We start from the raw sequence: 11,336 nt of genomic DNA, 5'->3' as shown, positions 1-11,336 counted from the left end.
AGTGATAAATGTCCTTTGTCAGTTTATTCACCTCCCTGAGTCCTGCTTTCTTCTGCAGAATAAGGAAGAAGCAGGAATAACAGCTACTCTTAAGGATTCCCATTCACACGTCCACTCATTCATTCAAGTGCATTGATCAATAGCTTCTTATGGATTGCAATTGCGTTGTCTATACTTGGCTTGGCACTGCATGGTTGAGCCTCATACATGAAAGTAAATTACACAGAGCCAGGGTACGTATAAACAGTGGCCTGCTCATTTTGTTCTTTTGAAGAGTAGTTCCTGTCTATCTGCATTTCTACTTGATATATTGAGAAGCGAAGTAACTTTGATAAACGTGGAAATAATACAGCCTTCCTCTAAGTAGAAATGCACCTGAGAAGCCCCAAAGAAATGGCTATCCATCTTCATTTCGATGTCTCTTGGCCATCTTGGATAGGCAACTGTGCAGTTTATTTATCACCCTTTATTGTAAAGGAGTTTGGACAAATATTTAATCTAAATGCAAACTATTCCAAACAAAGCTAAATCAGTTGTTGGATTTTTATTGAAATTGATGAACATCTGGTCATCCACAGGGGTAAAGACTAAAGACCTTTAAGTGTCAAACATATAAGAAGTCATTAGTTGATTGATAAATAAGGACTTCATAGTGTCCTTTTGACTGTATTATGCTTAACTATTTAATAAAAAAAATTAAATTCAAAATACAAAAGAAAACCTAGCATTCATGTTGTGGTAGGCTGAATCTGGTTCTGGGTGGGGCTGTTCGGAGGCCAGTTTTGGATGCGGCTGTGGCTTCCAAAGCTTTGAGCATGGATGAAGAGGAAGCACAGGGACTCAGAAATCAATGAGTGTCATTCTTTCACCGTCTTCACAAATAATACTAAAATCCAAGAAGACTGAATTAATTAAGTTCCTTTATTTGAATCGGTCAGGAATACATGGGGTATTGCCATAGAGGAGGGCTTAATTTCAGGGTTTCTAGTTCAGAATAATGGGAGCAACCAGGGTGCACCCCCTGCCCGCAGGTCTGAACAAAGGGCGAGGTCAGAGTGGAGGTGCTCCCAGCCCCCTTGCGGAACAAGCCCTCGGAGCCAATGCCTGCCTGTCCTGCGCTTGGCCCCAGGGGAGGCAGAGCAGATGTTGTCCTGATGGCAGAGGTGCGCTGTGGTTGACAGGGGCACCGAGGAGGTAGGAATCCAGTCCTTCCGGTCACAGCTACGGCTCTGTGCGATGGATCCAACCCCTAGAGCCATAGTGGGTCGCAGAAAAATGGGTGTTGACCACTAACTACCTCCAGGGTATGCCGGGCTGTACTAAGTCACCTATGCTTCCCCCGCAGAGCCTGGCGGAAGTGTGTTTCCTTTCTTTATGTTTTTTAGTTTATTATTTTCATGAAGGGGGAGAGAGAAAGAGAGAGGAAGACAGAGACAGTACTCTCGGCAAGGTCTTGCCCCACTAGGACCCTCCCCGCAGGCTCCCAGCCAGCCAGGGTCACAGGCACACCCAGTGTGTTCAGGTCACCTGGGATCCGCCCCGACCAGCCCTGTGGCTCCGGGCAGTGTCCCTGGCATGCCCTCCCACCTGCACCGCGGCAGCCCGCTCGGCTTCCTCTCCATGCTCTGCCTTCACTAGAGCACAGCCTGGTCATTCTCTCTGTAGTTCTACCTTAAATATTCTCTGACTCAACTTAACACTGCTTTCTATCATTCTGTGCCCAGAGTCTATTCAAAAGGAACCTTGAGGATTTCTCTGGGTGGTTAGAGAGACCAATAAAAGCCCTGGCAGGTGGCGGACGGTGCGGTGAGCTCACGTCTCAGACGTTGTTCAAGGGGGTGAAAACAATTCCCAAGAGTATTTCTGTGTTTAAAATAGGCATCAGCCATAATTGGGCCTATAGAAATCATATCTGGCCCTCTGATTATACAACTCGATTACAAATTCTTACATCTCCATTATGAACAGGACCTGACATTATTAAAAGTGGATTTTTTCTAAGTATCTACAATTTCCTTCTTCGTCTTTTTTTTTTTTTTTTTTCCATTTCTTGGCAATAAAATTTAGGTAATGAGAATGCTCTTATAAAAAGGGCTGCCTGGAACTATTGGATAGTAAAAGTTTTTTCAGACTTATTACAAAAACGAAAGACATTTTACTTTACCATTTATTGAATTTTCTTTCTTTCTTTTTTGAAATACAACAGTTTCTTTAGGCAGGCAAACAGACAAATAAAAATGGATCAAATTTTCCCTTTTTCAGGAGTGCCTGGAGCAACCAGGACACGAAGGCAGCGTGGGCCGAGCGTCCTCCGAGGCGTGATGCTGGCTGCCCTAGCAGGGTCTGGGAAGACCATGAAGGCCGACTCTTGTCATTACCTCTTGTCCACACAATGAAAGAGAACCCCAGAGCGGGTGTGGGGGTGGTGGTGACCGAACCACAATATTTGAGCTAATAGGCAGGGGATCTAGTACCCCTGAGCTGACTTGAGTTGCCATCAGTGGGCTTCGGTGATGGCGCGCTGCCCTGGGTCTGCACCTTGGGCTGCACGTCAGGGTCTCGAGTCCCTGTGCCCACCCTGTGCTGTCTCCCCTGAGTGGTAGGGAGCAGAGGCTCTTCAGGGGCCGGGATGAGCTTGCTGTCCTTTCTTCCAAGTTGCTCTGCCCAGATCTGTTCATGTTGGCCCTGTGGCCATCCGGGGTTCATGTGAGAGAGAGCTAGCTCCTCACGGGGTTCACCGCCGGCCGGCACCTGCAGCGCCCATGGCTGTCGGAGCTGGGGCTCCCGGCCTAGGCTTCCACCCCTTCTCCCTGCTGCTGGGTAGCTGCCCGGGGCCGTCTCCCTGCCTGCTCTCTGCCCCTTGCTCCCTGCTCAGCCTCACTCAGCACAGGCAGGAGACTCAATTAATGAGGGAGACGCTTCATTTCTGAATTACGCCACAACAGAAGGCTTTTACACATAAGAAAATACCACCTCCGAAGTGTAAAAATGACAGCAATTTAAAGTCTAATTAGTTTCCGAGCCGGGAGTAAAGTGATAAACGCAGGAGAACATTCCGAACCCCAGAGTCAGACTGGGAGTGGCTTTCTTCACTTCTGCAGGCAGTGTCACTCTCGGATTCATCTGGTGATGGATACCAAATTCCACCAAATCCAATTTTTTTTTCTTTAAAAAGCACACAATTGGCTCAGTTCTCTTATGCGAATACTTTCCTTTTGTATTGTAATGGCAAGATACTCTTCTTATAATTGCGCTGCTCAGAAAGTGACAAGTGTCTTGGGGTCTGTATTTAGAGTGATTAGAGAAGTAGACCCTGCCAGCAGAGATGCGTGTTGAACCCCCTTCTCAGGGGCCCTCAGTGGTCAGGGTTTGTTGGAGCAGGGGCTTGCCTTCCTCTGTCGGAATCCGCCCACCACTGCAACCGCGGATCTTCTCTCATGAGACAGACACACATACAGAGAGCGAGAAGGAAGGAGGGTCAGGGGTTTCAGAGACAGTTTATAACGGAGCGGGCCACGTTGGCTATGCGCACAGCTCGTACAGTTTGTATATCTTACTTTCACTGTTAGGTGGACCGAGAATTTAAATAAATAATGCCTTCAGAATCTATATGCGAAGCATTCCGCTTGGAGGTCAGACAAGTCCGGAGTTCCCGGGCACTGAGCTGCAGGGCTAGTGCGAGAGCACAGTTCATCCCGGGGACACTCAGCACCTCCCTTGGTCCTCACCAGGGAGAGGCAGCTCGAGGCCACAGGGAGGAAGTGGTACAGTCCCCATGCTGCCCCAGGACTCACGCTTAGCCACGTAATGACCTCTACACTCACTTCTCAGGTCTGTAAAATGGGAAGAGAATCTCACATCTGGCAAGTGAAAAAGACATATGGAAGCAGAGATGAAGGCCCCAGCCTAGCAAAGAAAACAGACTTTCAGATTAAAAGGTCTGGGACCGTCAGATGGTGTAGTGGTTCTGTTGCTGAACTCCCATGTAGTCAACTGCAGTTCGAGTATCAGACCTGGGGCTTAAAACTCATGCCAGACACATGTGTGTGCATGCCCAAAGTCCCAGGAGAAGGGATTGAGGTGTGGCCATCCCCCTGGGGGCGATTTCTCACTTTCTGTCTCTGGCTCTCCGGTGAGCGTGCACACTGTATAGCAAATTTCTCTCTCACGGTAGAAATGTTGAAGCTGCCTGAGTTCCCTGTATGTTTTGGTTATCAGTCTCTTATCTGAGGTATAACTTGCAACCCCCACTCTGAGGGTTGTCTTCTCTCTCTACTTACTGTTTCTTTGGCTATGCAGAAGCTTCCCAGCCTGATACAGTCCCATTTGTCTACTTGTGGGACTATCGCCTGTGCTTCGGAGGTCTTCTTTAAGAAGTCTTTCCCTGCTCCAAGGTTTTTCCTGTGTTTTCCACCAGCATTTTTATAGTTTGAGGTTTTATGTTTAGATCCTCGATCCATTTTGAGTTAATTTTTAAAAGAATTATTTTATTTAACTTTGTTTATTTATTTACTTATATTTTAATTTGACCAGAGAAAGAGAGAGGAAAAGTGAGAAAGCAAGCTGCCCTGCTTGAACTGCGGTCAACCACTTGGGAGTACAGCATCCTGAACCACCATGCTACCTGCTGGTTTCCATTTTGAGTTAATTTTCGTTAGTGGGGAGAGATAAGGATCTAGTTTAATTCTTCTGCAGGTGGATATCCAGTTCTCCCAGCACTATTTGTTGAAGAGAGTCTCTTTTTCCCACTGGATCATCTCGTGCCCTTTGTCAAGGGTCAGTCGGCTGTATGTTTTGAGGTTTACTTGAGGGTTCTCAATTCTGTCCCCTTAGTCTACCTGTCTATGTTTATGCCAATATCATACTGTTTTAATTATCATAGCTCTGTAATATGTTTTGAGGTCAGGAAGTGAGATTACAATTAACCCCAGTCAGAATGGCTAAAATTAAGAAAACAAATAATGATAAGTGCTGGTGAGGCTGTGGTGAAAAGGGAACTCTCCTACACTGTAGGTGGGAATGTAAACTAGTACAGCCACTTCAGAGGATGATATGGAGATTCCTTAGAAACCTATAAACGGAGCCGCCATATGACCCAGTAACTCCACTTTTAGATATTTAACCAAAGGGTAGAAAAACCCTCAATCAGAAAAACACTTGCACATTCATGTTTATTGCAACATTATTTACAAGTGCTAGGACATGGAATCAACCCAGATGCCCAAAACTAGATGATCAGATTGAACAAATGTGGCTCATGTGTCTAAGGAATACTGTTCACCATAAAAGTTAATGAGACCCTGACATTTGACATGGAGTGGACCAATATGGAAGACTTGATGCTAAGCAAAGCAAGTCAGACTGTGAGAGACAGACTGTATGTCCCCACTCAATGTATACCGATTATCCACACTCTACGGCAGAAACTGAAAGTTTGGAGGGCAGAATAGCAGGGAGAGCATGGTAGATACTGGAGATAGTAGGGATAGGGAATGGGAAGAAAAAGAAAAATATATGTTTAATTGATGAAAAAATGAAAAGCTATTTGCTGCTGATGATGTGGATAGTCATGTCTTTGCCTTGACTGATATGCATGGTAATCATGTTGGAAAAAGAAATGTTATTCGCTGTAAAGATACGTGTGATTAAATGTGATATACAAATAAATTAGTTAAAAAGCTTTCTTCCCCCCAATAAAAAGATAAAAAGGACTTAAAAAAAAAAGACAAAGAAGGATGCTATGCAGTTCTGAAAGAATTAATCCATGAAGAAGATCTACAACTATAAATATCTATGTACCCAGTGCTAGGGTACCCAAACATATAAAGTACTCCTGGATCTAAAGGGAGATACAAACTGCAACACACTAACTGTGGAGGTCTCAACACCCCTCTGCCACCATTGGACAGGTTGTCTAGATAAAAATAAAAAGAGACACAGGAGCTACCTGACACCTTAAACCAAATGGACCTGACAGGCACATATAGTGTTTCAACAAGAAACTAAAAGTGTAGGGTTTGGTTTTTTTTTTTTTTTAGTTTTTTTTTTTCTTTTCAAAAAACAATTTTTTCTCCTCTCCACATGGAACATTTTCAAATAGAGCCCACACAATAGGGCGCAAAGCAAGCCAGCACAAATTTAAATGCATAGGAATTCTGCCCAACGTCTTCTCTGACCACATCAGAATTAAACTTGAAACCAGTTGCAGAAAGAGCCCTCGGGTCACGCTTGGCCTGCATGGGAGGATGTTGCTGCCCTCCCTGCACTCCTTACTCCTTGGCAGATTTGTAATGTGGGAAGTCAGACCGATCTGAAGGCTGCATTGTACACCAGGCAATGAGAGCACTATGTGAGCTGTGTGAACAGTGACAGTCATAGGATGATGACCAGGCTGGAGAGCACCATCCTCCCCACACACGATGGCACAGGGCCACTTCCACTGTCTGGTGCAGGGATGTGCATTTATTGCTGCAGTTCTCGCAGCTGCATGTGGTTACGTGCTACTGCCCCTCTGGAAGAAGAAAATGACACCTTGAGAGTGTTTAAAATGAGCACTGTTTCCTGGTCACCATAACTGTGGATGGTGTGACATGAAGCTCGAAACCATCATGTTTACTCAACAGTTGAGTAACTCGCTCCCCTGGGTGCTGGTCTGTAATGTTGCATATGTGAGCATGTGGCAATTTAGAGCAAATTATGAGAGTTATGAAAGGGCCCTTCGCCTGGAATTGCTTAGAACATAAGCATGCTGACACGTCGCCATGAGTTACGAGAGCAGAACAGGATAGAAATGGAACTGACAGGTAGTCCACACCCTGTGATCAACTGGCTGCATCCCGTTGTCGGGGGCTGTGCATTCAGAGGGTAGCTTCTATTATTTAAGTGACACTTTGCTCCTTGACATGCCAATTTCACAGCTATTCCATATATACTTTGAATAAAGGGATGGGAAATGTATCAATGTTTTTTTATTAGTAATTACAACCCCTTTACCTTCATTAAATTTACTAGTATTCATGAATGAATAATAACATATTTTTGTTAATGTGTTTTTTTCTAATTTAAGGGCTCTGCATCTGGGCAGGAATTCATGCTGAGTATTAAATTATGTTTTTGTGAAGAAACAAAAATGCTATAGCCATTTACTGTGTTTTCTGTATGTTGTAGCATTTCCAATATCTATTATAGCATCTGAAAGGGAAACTAAATATAGACCTTAACCAGTCACAAGTTGTGAAGGCAAACCGACCAGATAATAATACTCTAATCAGCAAGCCCAAACTGAGAAAAACTAGCAGGTGTTTGGGTTTTGCATTGAAAACATTTATAGCTACACTTTGGGGTTGAGGGGACCAAGAGGGATTGTTTAAAGAGGACAACATGGTGAGACAGAAAGAGAATGGGTTCAGATCTGTTTGAATGTTAGTGCTGGCATTGCCTGAGTGAGCTTGGACACAGTACTTCAACTCTGCCCTACCTCAGGTTCGCCCCATCCCTGTTTTCTAAAATAGATTTAATAAAGCCAATTTTCATGAAAAATCAGTATTTTTCTCTTCTACTAGCTAAGCGACATCAGCCAGTCTAATTTACATATAGACCAACATTCCAGGTTCATCTTTCAGTCTTTCAAACACCTGGAATTGTGACTATGGAAGAAGCCACATGCCTGAGTGCAATACCCTGTGTAGGCTAATTGCTGAATCTTTCTGAAAATGAAAAATGCACCACAAAACAATGCAGAAGCAATCTAAGACAAAGTTGGTAAAACTCAGTTTTATAAGTCACATCCCTATTGTGAGTGTGGCCGACGTCCCCATGTGCGCAGGGATGCTGGCAGACGCCTGCTGGGCGGCAGTCCATCTACCTCTTATCCTGCCCCGACCACGGCACTCTCTACAGCAAGGATGCCCAGTAGGACTTCTGGTCATGGTCACCACGGTCCAGTCTGGGCCATCCAGTGATGAGGCACCAGCCACGGGTGCTACTGAGCAAATGAAAAACTAAGTTTAAATAATTTGGATAAAATATACAGTCCATAAAATGAACTAATTTAGCCATTTTTCCTTTTAATCATGGTACACTATGTGCATACCCACATGAAAGAGAGGAAAGAGAGCAAGAGAAGGCTCACTGCAGCGTCCCGCCATGCCACCATCCCCTTCCTCAGCTTATCCGACCTGGGGCCCTTGCACGTGAGCATGTCTAGTTTCAGGCAGGGGGTTGAACTTCAGTGACCAGGTGAGACCCACCTTCTCTGGAGCTGTACCCTGTCACTGTGCCAAAGAGCCGGCTCCATTTTAATCATTTAAAAATGAATAGTTCTGTGGCACTGTGGGGCAACCAGCTCTACCATCCATCTTCAGAACGTTTTTCATCTTGCAAAACTGAAACTCTGTACCCACAAAATACTAACTCTAGGTACTTCACATGAGTGGAATCAGCCAGCATTTGTCCCTTGTGATGAGCTGTTTTCACTCAGCACGATGTTCTCAAGGTTCATCTGTGTCGTAGCATGTGCCAAAATGCCCTCGCTTCGAAGGCTGAGTAGCATCGCATTGTGCGGGTCCCACTCATTTGGATACCCACTCAGCTGTCGCCGGATTCATCCACCGCTCTATCTTTTGGCAATTATTAGTAATGCTGTTAGAGACTTGCATGCTCAAATGTCTCTGTGAGTCCTGAGGAATTAATTTTAAATTTTGATTTGGAGTTTTAAATGAACTAGGTATATGTGACTGGTGACTACCAAGGTGGATGCGATCTGTAAGGTGTGGCTGGAGCGTGGGGATCCTCTGGGTACTCCTTTGCAAACTCTTTTCTCAAATGTTCCATTGCAGAAGAGGAAGGTTGGGAGAGCCCAGCACCTTTTACAGCAGATTTTGTCTTCCTAATTTGGTCGATTGCATTTTAAGTTGCACTGAAAGATTGAGAAAGGACAGAATCATGACCATGTGCAAATGCACAATGCTATCAGGAGGGTAGCGAAATTCACTTTTGTTCTGTCATTCCCTCTGGATCCTCAGAAACCTGAGCTTGTGGGCCGTCCCGTTTCTATTGAATGAAATGCCTGCAACTGCTCCACCATTAGGATCAATATCCAGGCCATTATGTTGGCAAAAGAGGCAGCAAATCACATTTACGTGGATTGTCAGACTCATTATTATAAGCAGCTGGTAGCTCATGCACTACAATGCAGGCCCAAAAAGACTGACATTATTTCAAATTAAAATCTATAATGCTAATACACATCTCCCAGTCTTTGTGCAGGCTCGAGTGCATTAATCTTCTGAATGATTTGCTGATGTGTGTGCTGCCCCGGCTGTTTTCACATGAGTGGAGCTAAAAGGAGGGCTTTTAACTGAGAATGGTTAACATTTATTCATACAGATTGATAAAAGCTAACATGCAATTTTCTTTACTAGTAGCTCCCTAATAGGAATTAATGGGACATTTTAAAGAGAAATTCCAAGTTCAGGGGGTCCAGAAAGAAATACTTCACAGAAGAGAAGCAATGTCATGCTCTTCTGCCTAACACAACTTCATTAGATCTTCAGATTTATTGAAATGCTGCAGCCGGTTTTCTGTTAGCCCATGTGAATGGAAAACGCTGCGGAGTGTAACCTCAGACGCAGAGCCTTGGTTTAAGAAAGGTTTTCTAGATAAGTGATTTTGGAACATGTGCTTTCAAATTGCAAAAAGGGGAAGAGAAGTTTTTACAGAAATATCTGTGGCTGTCTTTCAACTTCTCTATGAAAAGTGACATTTTATGCTCACAAAGATTGCATATTTCAGCCATACACACAGGTTATTTTTTCTTAGAAAGTGCTACATGAATTCTGTTCATAAGGTATTTGAACAGAAGGAGGTTTAACGAATTGTTTTTTAAAAAGTCATTTATTAAAATTTAATTTATATACAATATAATAACACTGAATAAGTTCTGGCAAATGCATCAGTCCTGGAACTATCATTGGTCCAGACAAACTATTTGCATTATCCTCAAAAGTTTCATCCACTATCTTTGCAACTAATCTCCTTCCCCACCAGCAGGCACCCAGTAGGCAATGAATATGAACGAGTGGATACAGTAAATTTTTTAACATCCAATAGTTAGAACTCAGTTGAAGTATCACCACAATAAAATAATAATAGTAATAATAATAATAATAATAATAATACAGCAGTTGTTTAATCAGCCAAACACAAAATAATGGGAAAAAAATAAAACAATTCTTATTATGTGGTATGCTAGTGCACTTGCAGCAGTTACTGGAAATGCTTTTGAAGTTGTTATTCACAACTCCTGGGCCTTTCTACTTTCTTAGTTGGACCCAACATCCACGGAATTTAAGTCATTTTTTTAATTTAACTTTTATTTATTATTATTATCATTATTATTTTCCAGTTTGATCAGAGAGAGACAGAGAGAGAGAGAGGAAGTGAGAAAGCAAGCCACCAGGTCTGAGACTTGAACCATGGTCGGCTCTGTGGGAGTCCAGCGCCTTTAATCACCATGCCATTTGTGGGCCCCAAGTCATTTTCATCCTTGAAAGGAATGAAGTCCCAAACAAGGCATTTCACAATAAACACATTTTCACACAATTGTACCTTTTGGAACCCATCACAGACCTACTGAAACTTCCAGGACTGTTATGAAAGACTCCCTAGACAAAAACAAACAAAAACCAAAAGACAAAAAAAAAAAAAAACCACACACAACAGAAACACAAAACTCCAAACCAAAAGTCACTTCCCTATAACAGTGCAAGTCTTAGAAAGCACATATCACTTTGTTACATTTAACTTTTGAAAAGTTGTTTTTTTTTTCCTGACAGTAATAAAATATATAGGACTTATTCTACTCTCCCCTGTTCATTACTTGATATTGTTAGAATACAAAAATAAGTTTTAACAAATGAATCCCATCAAGGTGATGGAGGATTCATAGAATGAGTTTGGGAGGATCTTTACAAAAAGTTCAAGAGGAATTAGGGTTACCTCTTCTTCAAAAGTTTTCCAGGATCTGAAAATGAAGCCATGTGGACCTGGGCTTTTCTTTTTGGAGAGATTATTACTGATTCAATCTCATCACTTTTTGTTGGTCTATGTAGACTTTTTTTTTTTTTCCAAATTTATTTATTTGCATTCATTCACTGTACATCATTACGGCATACAAAACGAGATTTTCCATCCAGAGTACACTATATATTGTCTCAGTCAAGCACATCAACAAACATGTTATTATTAGCAAATGATTTTCCATTTCTTGTTTTCTGTATGTTTTGCTTTTTTCCCCCCATCCTTGGTTCCCTATCTCTTACCCTCTGCCACCTCCT

The sequence above is a fragment of the Tupaia chinensis genome, unplaced genomic scaffold (assembly GCF_000334495.1).
Source record: "Tupaia chinensis unplaced genomic scaffold, TupChi_1.0 Scaffold146386_1, whole genome shotgun sequence".
In the NCBI taxonomy this organism is placed as follows: domain Eukaryota; kingdom Metazoa; phylum Chordata; class Mammalia; order Scandentia; family Tupaiidae; genus Tupaia; species Tupaia belangeri.
This window is presented reverse-complemented; position numbering follows the sequence as displayed.